Source organism: Brachyhypopomus gauderio, chromosome 12 (genome assembly GCF_052324685.1).
Source record: "Brachyhypopomus gauderio isolate BG-103 chromosome 12, BGAUD_0.2, whole genome shotgun sequence".
In the NCBI taxonomy this organism is placed as follows: Eukaryota; Metazoa; Chordata; class Actinopteri; order Gymnotiformes; family Hypopomidae; genus Brachyhypopomus; species Brachyhypopomus gauderio.
This window is the reverse complement of record NC_135222.1, coordinates 8616458-8631732: the sequence shown is the minus strand read 5'-3', so window position 1 is coordinate 8631732 and position 15275 is coordinate 8616458.

Genomic DNA, 15275 nt, shown 5'->3' with positions numbered 1-15275 from the left:
ATATTTATTGATGATGTAACTAATGATGGTAACAACAGAATGAATTATGAAGTGTACAGAAATGGTTTGTCTACCAATTTACAGAGAAACGCATCTGTAAATGCTTTTCGGGAGGAAGTTTCATGCAGCGGGACAATGAGCCAAAGCACACTGCCAACAAAACAAAGGACTTCATCAGGGGGATAATAGTGGAAGGTTTTAGACTGGACAAGTCAATCACCTGACCTTAACCCAATAGAGCATTTCTCCTCCTGAAGTGGAGACTGGAGGGAGAAACTCCCCCGAAATAAACAGGACCTGAAAGGAGCCGTCTGAACCATCACCAATGAAGAATACAGCAGATTGGTGATGTCAGTAGGTCACAGGCTTGAGGCCGTTATTGCAAGCAAGGTTTAGGCCACCAAATATGAAATGTTGTTCCTTTTTGCTCACCTAAAAGTTGTGGTCTTATACGAACGGTAATATGTGCCAAGTTGTTTACACATCTAGATGTAAATGCCAGGAAATAAAAGCTGAAATTGTGAACTGGTCTCATGCTGATCTTGTGAAGTTCTGAGAGGGTGCGCTTGTTTGTTGTGATAGGTGTCTGTGTGGGGAGAGGTTTGGGTTTGGGAGGACTGTGGTTATGAGAAGTGTGTGTATGAGCACCGTGACTTGGGGAAGACTTGACGGGAGACTTCGCTCTGCTGACCGTTGAACTTCTCTTAGGATTGAATGGTGTCCCGTTTCTCATGAAATCAATCCCCATATCCACAGTGTTGTGATCAGCTCCACATCGATAACCTCACACCATGTTACCAGACTCAGCTCAGTGCCCCACTAAACATCTATGATATAGGCATGTATCCTGAAATATCTACTGTATACCCTATATACAAAGTGAAAAGTGCAGATACCATATCAAGGCCAACACAGGTTTATGTAGTCTGGTGTTCACTGAACTAAAGAAAACATCTGTTTTGTTTTCTGTCCTCCTAAAAAAAAGAAGTTCATATCTGATGTTGCTTCACACCAGCTTACACTTTCTGATGCAATGTTTTTTTCATCCTGCATGTTGCATGTGTCTTCAAGACGCCCGGAGACCCTCCTTTGATAGTGCAACACAAGGCAAGCAAGAGCTTACAAAATATACCAGAGTATTCAAAGCAGTGGATAGCCTGTATAAACAGTGCACTTTGTTTAATGGCTCTTCTGTATAATACATGTTTATCCATCCTGCCAGACGATCTGACATGCGGTTCCCTGCATTACCATTGCCACGTATAGACGTGGAAGCATTAAACATCTATGCGTTTGGTAATTGGCGGCATTATGCCTCACTGTCACGGGCCTAATGAACAAATGCATCCATCAAGAAAGCACTTGAGAAAAGTGACACTTCTGAAGCATGCTTGGAAACTGGTATGCCGATTGGCTACATTTCAAACACTGCATTTGCTGGAAGTGGCATGCAGGTGTTGTCGCAATAATAACTGAATATGAATGCTTTGTGTTGTTTTTTTTTTCTTAACGGTCAATAGAAACTGTTTGCAAACCTACAGCTATCAATAAATTATGGTGGGTCTCTGCAACATATGAGGACCCGAGCTAGAGCTCCACGTCATGCTAAATTTTGCCCTATTTTGTTTAGCCTGCGGCTTGACTAGCGGTCCTGAAATTCGTACACGGAGTGGAATGAGGCTGTGACGTAATGTAATGCGCAAGCCTTACAGTGTTTGTGTAGCATTATAATCCTGAATGTCTGCAGTCATCTGTTTGCCTTCAGTAGGTCTGTGAATGCTTGGAGTTTATGGTATGTACCACAGCTCGCACAGGTACTCCACGTATTTGTAGCGGCTTTGCTGGTAGTGTGTTTTAATGACCACTAGAGGGCAGTTGGTTCTTAATGGGAATAAAAAGTGAAGCGTTTTCCTTTTATGCCGATGTAACACCAGGTGCACAAACACAAAACTTTGTATGTAAGATAAATTCCATCAACACAGAGATGGCATGTGTTATTTTGTTAAACAATTATTAACAAATTCCAACCCAGGGTCTTATACACAGGGCTGCATATTTCATTCACTTCAGACCAAACCACAGGTGGACACTCATTTTATTTTTCTATACAATATGCAGGAAATGAAGGAGACTAACAACACACAAACCTGAAAGTTGAAAGAATAAATGAACAGATTTGATGTTAGTGTTCACATTCATCATAACTGGTTTTGGATTTCTGAATGATAAGTAATACATTTCCCTTTATCCTATTAAGCATATCAATATATATATATATATATATATATATATATATATATATATATATATATATATATATATATATATATATATATATATATATATATACTGTCTATTAGGGCTGGGTATCGATTCAAATTCCAAGAATCGATCCGATTCCGATTCTGAAGATTAAGAATCGATTTATTTCGATTTAATCCGATTTAATCGATTCGATCCGATTCGATCCAATTCGGGGTTTAGTGTTATTAAAAATGTATTTATTTGAGCTGTTTCCTGACTATGTACAGAAGCAACATGTTAAAACTAGTATTATATCAATATTAATCAGCAAATAGTTACTGGTAGTTGGTAGTTACTGATGGCTGGAAGACTGGTGAAAAGGGTAATCATAAATCTACCTTCAAGAAAGGTAATCCAGGACAATAAACAGAGGACATCTTTGAGGTGTCTATATCTGCAACAGTGGACTCCTACTGGGACACTAACCAGTGCATTATTATTATGATTGAAATAATTAAGAAGTCACCCAAAAGCTGTTGCTACCGAATGCATTTTTATTTTAAAAGTGCTCACACAAGTGCTCACACTTAATAAACTGAAAGTATAAAATGTAAACGTGTATTTTTCTTTAAAGTAAGAATATAATAACAGAACTGTCACGTTACGGTCCCCGACCCCTCCCTGTTGGGCGTGTGTTAACATTGTCTGCGTCTACTCGTCTGCGTATCTCCGCGGGTGCGGGTGCGTCTTGTGATAATCCTCACCTGTGGCTCGTCTCGTCATCACGTGGGGTTTGTGTGGTTTGTCCATTTAATGTGCGTTCGCGCAGCGTCCTGTGCTCGTCGTTGTTTGAGTCACACATGTTCTATGTAAACGTGTTTTATGTGCGCTGTCTGCGCTTCGGTAAATGTAATAAACGTAACGATTTGGAAAGTGCAAAGGATTCTGTCTCGTCCATCGCCTTGCGCCCAACGTTACAAGAGCATTTTTAACTTTTTTAAACTGTAAAAACACTGGGTAAACTGTCAGTGACATGGACTAAATGTAAATAGTCACTGACACTGGATAAACTGTCCTTCTGTTTTTAGATTGCCGATTTGACTATCGTCGTTACCGGCACTGTCCGTCGCCATGTTGTTTTACAGTTAGTTAGACCGAGCACGCCTGCGTGAATTCAGTGACGAGGCGGGGGTAAAAGTTCACTAAAAAATCGATCTTTGAACGTACGAATCGATAATCAGATCATCATATGCGAATCGATTCTGAATCGGAAAATCGATTTTTTCAACACAGGCCTACTGTCTATATTGAAAGTGCTTCACAAAAGATGAAAAAATAATATTAAAATTCAATATAGGAGCAGGTCATTTAATAAAATACACTACTACAAAACTAAAAACTAAAACTAATACATGATAATGCACACATTAATCAGACTTTATGAATTGTTGCTACTTTGATATTTCATTTTTTGATATTTCATTTCACTCCAGTGTGCAAAATGGTAGTTTCTCTGAACCCGGGGTTGAATATGTAAATGCGCTTCCCGGAGGTCATGCTTATGGGGTGATGGCAGTATTTGAACAGAACCAATAGCGTGCTTTCTAGGCACAGATCAACACGTGTGCGGGACGGCAGGACACCTGCAGCACCCGCAGCGCCCGTAACCTGAAGCGGATGCAGACATGTGGTGAGTAAGAACTTCACGGAAGAACGCACACACCTTCATACGACTGTTGGGAGCCGCCACTTAATTGCAATGTGCAATTAGAACTCATCAAACCTTACACTCAACCATAAATGTCCAATGTGTGGTTTGGCATACCTTTGAAATGATTTAATTGTTTTTTTTTTTTTTTTTTTTGGGGGGGGGTCTTTTTGATAACCACAATTCCCCGATTGTGACTGACTACAACATGCCATACCTCTAATCCCTCCTCCTTCCATGGTGGTTCTCATCACCGTGTTTCACCACCGGTGTTCTGCTGGACCACAGTGAATCTGATCCATCAGTACGTGTGAGACGAGACCAGTCAAGACTGAACGGAAAGCATAAACAAACATACTGTACTTTGCCAGGCCAAGTAGCTGTCTAGCCCTGTGGACACACCTGAAGCTCCACACCTGAAGTGCCACACCTGCTCGGAGCCCCCAGAGATTTCATCATATCTCTGTCCATAGTACTGTCCATCACCTTTGGGCTTTCAGACACCTCACAAACCCATGTGTCAATAAAGCCTAAGGCCTAATTAAGGGCAACAAGGGTCCAGTTGTCTTGGCTGCTTGACAGAAAAGGGGGGGAAAAAATCACCATGCCAGTTTGACATGTTGAGTGACTTCAGTCACCTGATTGTCTCATGAGTGCGACATACGCAACATTCTCCTGACACATGTCACAAAACACTGAAGACAGACTCTGCTTTTGTTCTCACTCTTTCTCTTTCCCTCTCACAAACACTCTTCCCTTCAGTTTGGAGAGTCTGATTTAAAAATATTCATACTTTCTGGTACCTATTTGGGAACCAAATGCGCAATTCTATTGAAAACAAGTGTAATAGAAGACATGCTTTAACAAAACTACTACCGCTGGGTGTTTTAATTTGTTGTGTCCTCTTCAGAGTAAAGTGGGTATATTTGCAAAGATCCTATCTTTGGATATACCGTGTTTTATTTGTGGATGATAACACAAAGTTATGTGTAATGTGTTATTCATATAAATAATTGCATAAATTTCATCACGGCAATCCCATGTCCCTGTATGGCATTTCATGAACTTGTTCTCATCAGTAAAGATGATCCTGATCCTGGTGTTCTCTAATATACCAACCGAGCTGAGAACACTGGCCCAACGAGACAAAGTTGGGCCCTCGTGCCACCCTCACCCTCTGGTTCTGGTAGTTTGGTCAGGAACATGTGGTGGGCTCTGGCAGTGCTCCTCCTGATCCTCCTCACACAAAGGAGAAGATACCAGTCCTGCTGCTAGGTTGATGTCTCTCTGGCCCCATCCTGCTCTTCTCCTGTAACAGCCCATGTCCTGGTATCTCCACCATGCTCTTGAGACTGCTGGGAGATGCAACAAACCTTCCTGCAAAGAGCCACTTATTCAACCACCTAGGTAGTAAGGAACAGGACAGAATCATTGTCTGTGCCAACACCCCCCCCCCCCCCTTTCTCTTTTCAATCTCTTTTCTTTCTCTTTTGGGGGTTGTCTTGCTACTTCCTCTCCACTGCACCTGCTGTCACTTTCATTTGCAGCATCCATCCATCCGTTCATTCATGAGTGAGATCTGACTTGGTGTTATACTGTGATTAAGTGTTCACTTCATTTTTTTTTCATCAGTATGTGTGTGTAAAGGTAGACGTTGCATCCTGCTAGGTGCATATGTCTACATGTTTTTTACATAAGCATTTTTGGCATGATAATGATCTCACGCACAATGAAACAATACTAGGGGTTGGGGGTCAGTAACTTCTTTGCCAATAATCACTGTAAATATTCAACACTATTTACTTGGCTGCCTTGAGATTTCTGCACAGTTTTGTTTCTGCATGAATGTGTAAATAAATAACTATTAATATTCATGAAGTAATATAGCAGTGTAAAATATAACAAAAAGTGCGTAACTTGGTCTCTAGGGGCCTGACCGTCTGCTCTCCAGGAATCTTTTTTACTTGATTCCAACTTATAACTGCATTTCACAGTTACAATCCAGTACAGCTGTTGCCACAGTTTGTCAGTCATTCTCTAACTCGTTCACAGCCTGTTTGTGACCACAGAACTACTGACTGCCTTGTGCGCAGCGGTGTTGTGAGAAATTCTGCATGCAGTTGTAGGGGAGGCGTGGAGCCGAACATACCCAGTCTGAGTGCTGCTCCTGTGTGCATGTGGATCCTGGAACCAACCATGAAGACTGTGGGGTGACAAGCACAACCCGTATACGTGGCCATCTCTATTTTATTACATTAATGCTAGTCTGTGAATGCAAGGTGCTTCTAATATACATAGTGTGTTGTCACAATAACAGCCATGTCTGTCAATTTGAGACAATTCAAATAATTTCATCCTATTTTTGCATGGTATTATTTGAGTTGGGATTTAGTTAACTCCATGTTTAATAACAGTACACATGTGCCTTGAGTTAACTCGCATCTCTCCCTCTTGCCATCACACGACTCACTGTACTAAAATGTCCTAAAACGTTTGACATATTCACACTGGAGCATGCGAGGGGAAGCTATCACATGCCAGGCTATGAGGACGATGTCCTTGAAATCATATGATTAGGCCCAGTGGCGGCTGTCTCGTCAGGAGACCGTTCTCAGCGCCGCCCCCGTCCGTCACTCACAACGAGACGATAAAATCACATTCTTTTCCATCATCTCAGTTTCACCTACACATCTGTGATAGGGTTCTTCACAAGGCATGCATTCCACACCAGTCTGCTTGCCATGCCATTTAACATGGTTGAATGGAAGTCATTAAAAAATGTTTTATTACAGTTAATAGGTCGGTCATGGTTATGATCACAGGCTCAAGGGCAACTTGTGAGTGGAGGTTTAGTACCTAAATACAGGTTTACACCTAAGACACCTTTGCACCCTCTGCAGCACTTCCAGTTTACCTTTAAACTGAATTATTTCCATGAGCAGAAAGAAAGAACAAAGCTCTTATTAAACGGGCATAATGTCGATATGCAATGTGATGCAGCTGAAAGGCTCACCCTGCACCACAGAGACATGGGACTCGGCTCCAGATGAAATATTACTGAAATGTTTGTGAAAACAAACCCAGAATCAGTCCTTACTATTAGGGGGTTTGCAATATACACATCTCTACCATGTATTCCTGCCTGCCACACTCTTCCTGCTGCTGTGTGTTTCGCCCTGACTCTCTGTTACTGCGAAGTGATTCAATGTCCAGATGCCGATGAAGGGTCCTCATAGGGGAAACGTTTTAATGCAACCACCCTCCATACAAAACATAGTTCAAAGTATCTTTTTAGACTTCTCCCCCGTAATCTCACCCCCTATCCTGCAGCATTGAGCATTCAACATTCTTAAAGGGTTGAACATAGTTATGTAATTCACATTACATAACACCTACACCCCACCCCCCCTCTCAAGATCTTCCGCTCCTACATTACGCAATGTTCAAGCTTAGCTTAATAACTGAACTAATACAGAACTAATTACCTATGCCCTCTCCCACAAAAGCAGGCATTGAGAATGAATAACTAAGATGGTCAATTACGTTTTATTCTGTAGTTTTGTCAGAGAGGGCATCAAAGTCATGAGGTTCGGTCTCTTCACTGACATACGCGGCCTACCAGGTCAAGTGAGCAGAAGCTCCTTTTGCATCTCTTGCAATAATGTGAGGGCTCTGTGCGGTAGTGTCACAGAAGCTTGCAGGCTGCACCGTGCAATGCTGCTGTCTCTTTGCTGCCACACTGTCCCTGACTCCAGAACAGTGTTGCCATAGTTACTTTGAAACAGTAATCCGACTACTGACTACTTCTTTAAAAAGTAACTCAGTTAAGTTACTGACTACTTGCTTTTAAAAGTAACTAAGTTAGATTACTTTTAGTTACTTTCAGCAGAGGCTGATCCCCCGCCCCTATAACATGAAAATGACTACCAGTTCTGCCAATACTCACTTTATTGACATGTATTTTAACCGGAACATCAAAAATGACACTGGCATTTGTAAACTTTTTCTTGAAATAGGCTTACATGTTTTTTAAATAAATAAATAAGACAGTCTTTCTGTTCAACTCCGCCCACTTACAGGGTTGCCAACTCTCACGCATTGAGACACACGCATTTGACTGTCTTCACACGCTTACACGCCACACTTCCGATATCTCACGCCGAAAAAAAATCTAGTTTATTTACCTCTGATCCACATCTATGATTCAATGAGTTACTAGTTCGATCTGGCGCCAACCACCGGCGATCGATCGATCGCGATATAATACTGAATTTAGTCCATTTTACACCCCGCCCGGTAACAATTTACGTTCGCCGCCAAGCCCCGGTTTTTTTCAGGTTTGACGTTGTGTTTTTGAAAGTAGACAGCACTCTGTCGCCAGGACAGAGTGTACAACGGACCTTAATGTTGTCTTCCTTAGCCGAAATAAAATCAAAATAATGCCTGTATTTCCAGCTGCTAAAGGCGAACCTCTCCTTCCATCTGGCTTTGGCGCCGCAGAGCAGAGATGACGTAACCGCGTAAGAAACGTGTAGCCAAAAATAAGAATGAATAAATATAACCTACGTTCCCCCGAAATGCAGAAATAGTAACGCACGATGTTTTAGATAAGTAACTTTAATCTGACTACTAGTTTTTAAATAGTAGTTGCGTTAGACTACTCCGACTACAGTAACGCGTTACCGGCATCACTGCTCCAGAAAGCATTAGGATCTACTGTAGGGACTGACAATGATGTCACAGTGTGATCTCCTGCTCGGGCATGGGACATAAGATTGCGACCCATGATCTGAAACCACCTCATCTGGGCTCCAAAACCAAGTAAAAAGTCATGTTGAATGGAGTTTTTGTATGCTTTCATTATGAGGCAGTTGTAGTTGGGAGATTATCTACTGCAAGAAACCTTGAAAAGGAACCAGACACAACAATGTAGATGTGTTTGTTTTACTGACATAGTTCTATCATCTTGTTAAAATAAGAGGTTCTTTTGTTTGTGCATGCCTTACTTCATTGAACAGAAACTATAGGACTCCCCTTTCAGTTTTTTTTTTTTTGCTGAAATTCCAGGTCACCACACTGATTTTTTTGTCCCGACCTCAGCATTTGGTCAGCCACTGAAGCCCACCTGCTCTCCGATCCTCTGGAAAGCGCACACAGTGTTAATCATACCACCATGCCCTGAAAATTCATTTCAAATTGCAAAGAAATTTGTGATGAGTGCTGGCGTGTGGCTTATGTATGCTGGCCACCTTGTCCGGATGTACTTCCGAATTATATCCAGGTTACTGTCAGCTAGTCTCTCCAAACTTTGTGGTGTTTCCAGCGTGCCATCTATGACTGCTTCAATGTAGCAATGCACATTCGAGTGAGTGTCCATTTTCTCATCCATCTTCAGGAGAGGGCTGTGTGATAAGATGGCTGCTGTGGTCATAGTCCAGCCTGGCACATATTCAGCAGGTGGCCTCATTAGAAGTCGGTGGCACAACGGTGGAACATTAAGAAATGTTTATTTATCAGGAGCATTAAGGGCTTGTCTCCTATGACTAATATGAGGGTTTCTACACTAACCAGGTTAGTGTCAAATTTCTCACAAGGTTTTGACATACCTGGTCTCTGCATCAGATAAGCTTCATGAACAATACACCACTTCTTCCCACTCTCCATCACTCTCTGCTCCAGCACTCCAGATGACACTACAGCAGCATTGCTTTGTGTCACAGAACTTCAGGACTGGAGATGTGGACAGCAGCTCTGGTGTATTGAAAGTAAAATCTTCTGCTGCTAATGATTTAAACAGTGTTGCACCACTCAGTGATGCCTCTCCCTCTTGATGGCTTAATTTAGTTTTATTTATATAAACACAGATTTGCACACTTCTGTTGGTGCTGTCCCTGTCTTAGTAACACCATTTGACCGTTTTCACACGCTCTCACGCCACACTTCCGATATCTCACGCCGAAAAAAAATATCCAGTTTATTTACCTCAGATCCACATATATGATTCAATACGTTACTAGTTCGCTAGCTCTGGCGCCATCCACCGGCGATATAACACTGAATCTGTGTCCATTTTCCGTTCGCCACCCCCCCCCCCCCCCCCCCCCCGCTCAACAAAATACACTCGCCACCGGCTCCAGGTTAAAATCTCACTCCAAGCGAACGTCAAAAGTTGGCAACCCTGCCAATCTGTTTGTGCTGTCCCTGTCTTAGTAACACTAGTCTGTTTGTGGTGCTGTCCCTGTCTTAGTAACACTAGTCTGTTTGTGCTGTCCCTGTCTTAGTAACACCAGTCTGTTTGTGCTGTCCCTGTCTTAGTAACACCAATCTGTTTGTGCTGTCCCTGTCTTAGTAACACCAGTCTGTTTGTGCTATCCCTGTTTTAGTAACACTAGTCTGTTTGTGCTGTCCCTGTCTTAGTAACACTAGTCTGTTTGTGGTGCTGTCCCTGTCTTAGTAACACTAGTCTGTTTGTGCTGTCCCTGTCTTAGTAACACCAGTCTGTTTGTGCTGTCCCTGTCTTAGTAACACCAATCTGTTTGTGCTGTCCCTGTCTTAGTAACACCAGTCTGTTTGTGCTATCCCTGTTTTAGTAACACTAGTCTGTTTGTGCTGTCCCTGTCTTAGTAACACTAGTCTGTTTGTGCTGTCCCTGTCTTAGTAACACCAGTCTGTTTGTGCTGTCCCTGTCTTAGTAACACCAATCTGTTTGTGCTGTCCCTGTCTTAGTAACACCAGTCTGTTTGTGCTGTCCCTGTCTTAGTAACACTAGTCTGTTTGTGCTGTCCCTGTCTTAGTAACCCTAGTCTGTTTGTGCTGTCCCTGTCTTAGTAACACCAGTCTGTTTGTGCTGTCCCTGTCTTAGTAACACCAATCTGTTTGTGCTGTCCCTGTCTTAGTAACACCAGTCTGTTTGTGCTGTCCCTGTTTTAGTAACACTAGTCTGTTTGTGCTGTCCCTGTCTTAGTAACACTAGTCTGTTTGTGCTGTCCCTGTCTTAGTAACACCAGTCTGTTTGTGCTGTCCCTGTCTTAGTAACACCAATCTGTTTGTGCTGTCCCTGTCTTAGTAACACCAGTCTGTTTGTGCTGTCCCTGTCTTAGTAACACCAGTCTGTTTGTGCTGTCCCTGTTTTAGTAACGCTAGTCTGTTTGTGCTGTCCCTGTCTTAGTAACACCAGTCTGTTGGTGCTGTCCCTGTCTTAATAACACCAGTCTGTTGGTGCTGTCCCTGTCTTAATAACACCAGTCTGTTGGTGCTGTCCCTGTCTTAGTAACACTTGTGTGTTGGTGCTGTTCCTGTCTTAGTAACACCATTCTCTCCCATTCACACGAGTTCCTATTCTACCTCCTGCATTATAGGTAAACGTTCTTGATAAACCGAAGATACTGCATGAGGTTGGACATTTTCTCTTAACTGGATTGGCACAAGTTCAGATTTAAGAAGACCATGTTCACCAAATGCCTCATGAATTCCAGCAATGTGCTTCACCACGCACATTTTAGATGCCGTGGCACGCTTCAGCATATTGTTGGCATTTTGACCGTTTAGGACAGGTGTGCCAAATACGTCGATCGCGATCGAAGGAAGTGCGGGTCGATCGCGAAGGAAGTGTGGGTAGATCGCATGACATTAAAAAGTAGTGGATAAATGACAGGCTATCGTCCATCTGCACTGATGGTTGTATTTTGATTGACATACATGGTAGCCAATCTGAAGTCTAGGATTTTACACACGCCAACCGGTCAACAATCATTACACTGATTTTGAATCTTTTCCCAACAAGCCGCCTTTTGCATGTATTGCAGGTGGACTTCACTGCTGGACACCTCTCCTATGTTTTACCTTTCCACATCCCTAGTCCCGGGCTTCCTAAGACCCACTTTGATTTTCTGCTCCCTGCAGGTTTCCCCTGAATTTCCTGAACTGTATGGAAGACAGATGAACCATCTGAACAGTTAGAGTTCATCTGAGACGATGCGATCACAAATGTTTTTTCCCTTTGAACCCTGAACTCACAATGGTCAGATTCCAAAAGGGCCCTTATGAAGGTTTCTGCCTTTTCACCGGACCAATGCTCTCTTTGGTAATACCTGGCCTGCTTTTGAATCACTTTCTGTTTGGGATAGAAATATCCGTTGCATTTTACCTAACATGACAAATTTCTTTTCATCCTTCTCTGCGTCAAATGTGAAAGACCTGAAGATGTTCTCCGCCCCATTACCCAAGGTATAAATCAACTGACCTGCACCGTACCACCCTCATTGTGTAGCTCAGTTGCTAAACGGAACCATTGAAATCTCTGTTTCCAATCAGCCCATTCCTTAGGACGGCTGAAAGAGAAGCTTTTAGGAGGATTAAATTTGGCCATATTCTAAAGCAGTCAGGTTGGCAATCACTTCTGACACCATGTAAAATGATTAAATGTCCAGACGCTGGGAAGGGCTCCTCTATTTTAATGCAACCACCCACCATACAAAACAATTTCTTTAGACTCCTCCCCCTTAATCCCACCTCCTATCCAGCAGCATTGTGCACTCAACATTCATAAAAGGCCAAATATACTTAAGGCTAATTTAACTTTATTCCACTCTGAGGTGGGTCAGGACTGTTATTTTTGCATTAGCATTAGTCATTAGCATAATGTTGAGTAAAGTATTTTTTACACTATACAATTAGTGTACTATACAATAAAGAGTCCATCATAAATGCAGTACTTCGAACCAGACTGACACCTACCCTTAACCAGAAAAGCGAATGCGTTTGCTGGACAATGTATAATTGCGATGGTGCTAACCTAGCTAGCTGACGTGAGGTTTCAGTGGAACGAAAATGAATGCTGATCTGATTTTTGCTAACATTCGCTGTTTTTCTTTACAATTGTGAAATCAGTGTACAGTGATGCAGTACAACATGACCTTTAAATTGTGCTTTAAAATCAAGTTTGGGCGGGCAGCTAAAGGAACGCTCCCTTTTGCCGCTTTTGCTGAATCATGGTGCCCTGGTGAGTGAACATTTTTAATCTGACATAGTCAGAGACCTGGGACTCCACTTGACTTGCTGTAAGTCACGTAGTGTTTAATATTTATATGGCAATGTGACTTTTGCCACTTTTATGTCACTTCTGCAGACATTTTATGTGACAATGTTTACAATATCTAGATTTCACCAGTTGTTATGGGTGGGTTTGGAGGATGGATACGTTTTTGGCCTTTTAAAAGTGATCCTTGCAAAATATAATGAAAATCCTTTCTAATTCAGGTCAAGTTCAGGTATTTTTTAAAGCTGTCTTGGTGTGTAGGCCTACCACGCTACCTCCACTTACAGTACAGTGTCATTATATTGTTGGTTAAGGGAGAGGTCTCTTAACGTTGCCCTTGTTTGACTGGTTAAAAGAGAGGTGTGACTGACTGACTGAACTGTTCATCGAGGTGAAACAATCAGAAGAGAGTTATAAGAGTATAAGCAGATATCAAGAAAATCACAAAAATGTTGCCGTTGTGTTGCTCATGACCGGCACAGCTGTATATGGTTGGGTCAGCTCTGTCATTTATCAGAACCCTGTCATTTTTTATTTTCATTTCATATTTTGTGCTACTTTAAATGAGCATCTACAAAATGATCATTCAGAAAGTGAAAAACAAACAGTGTCTGGAATTCTCCTAGCATTGTTTACTGGTAGGTTGGAAAGTTATTGATTTCTCTGTGTGTGTTTGTGCGTTTGCCTGTTTGTGTGTTTAACTCTGTATGTGTACTTTGATAAACATTTGTTTCTCCTGATGTGACAGTTCTTTGAGTCTCCATGTGGTGATGAATGACAATGCGATATATTTAATTCGATGTATATTAAATTAAATTTAATATATTTAATAACGATGTATTCATTGTTTGTTGCTTTGTTTCAGTGAAACATATTCTATGGGTGCTAAAATGGTTAGAATGGTTACTATTTTGAGTACTAATTTAATTGAATCAACCTTCTGTGTTAATGACATATTCAAAGAGGATTCTCAAGAATCTCATGGGGTGGTGGTGGAGGGTATGTCTGCAATGTGCCAACCAAGTTTGGCATTTGCATGTCGGCATTTGTATAGTGTTGAATGATTTGAAAGGGTGTGATGACGGGTTTAGTATTGTACAAGGAGGTGTGTTGCTTTTCCCTTACTCTGATTGGTTGTTCTAGGATGTCCTGTAATATGGTGTACTGTGCGGAGAGTTGATATAATAAAATAAAAAAAAACACAAAAACAATATTAAGTCAAAATAATTCTTAAAAAACACACACAAGATCCGAAAAACAAAACAAGATTAAGAAAGATCATGCATAAACAAATGCTTGGGAATCTGTATTGATTGTATGGGGAATCACGAGATCTCCATTATGTCTGCCGGAATGTGATGTGCATGCAGAAGATCCCATGTGACTACAGCAATCAGTGGAATGCTGTCGTGATAGTGATCTGTGGGCTGTGTCACATGCTGTCCTGCTATACTACACGTGGCAAACCACCTTAGAATGTCACAGCGATATTCATCTCAGAAGTCCACTGATAATTGCGCACCTCTGATTGTCACACTGATACCCAGTTTATCTCAGAAATCCACTGACATAGGCACACCTTATGTCAGTCAAAGACAAGTCTTCAGTCTGAAGGATGATTTATCATGTGACTTGGGGCAAGCAAAAGCCCACACAGACAAACAAACTTTGGACAGCCGTGTTGAAGGTAAACCTGGCGTTACGCAGTGCGAAGCTACAGATTGAGTGAGGGCTGTGCAGACACACTCAGTTTACTGTGTCTTCAGTAAACCTTCTCATCAAATGCCTTTAGAACTAAACTAATAATTACTCTGGTTTGTTTTCTTCTCCTCTTCACATCTTCCAAGGTGTTGTAGGCACAGCCAGAGCCGGAGTGGCTAATCGGGAGATTTGGGAGGATTCCCGATGGGCCAGCTCATGTCCATCTGTAGTTTGGGCCGATTGGGAAGGAAAAATAATTTTGGGCCGGATTTGGGTATGAAACTCCCGGGCTGAAAAAGTGTCCCACTCCGGCCCTGGCCACAGCACACTTAAAGTGCTGTTTGTTCATTAAGTTGCAAATTTTAAAAGGGCTATTTTCATCTGAGCTGTGAGTCTCGAATAGTTTTGAACTACAACTATTATCCAAAAACATTAAACGAACATTAATAGGAATCTTTTCGTCATTTTATCTGCACTGTAAATTAACTGTGACTATTCTAAACACGTTCAACTCCTTTGCAAAAGAAACAGTGGTGCGTGTGGTCTCCAGGGCTAAACAATATCAGTTCAAATATTATTATCAAA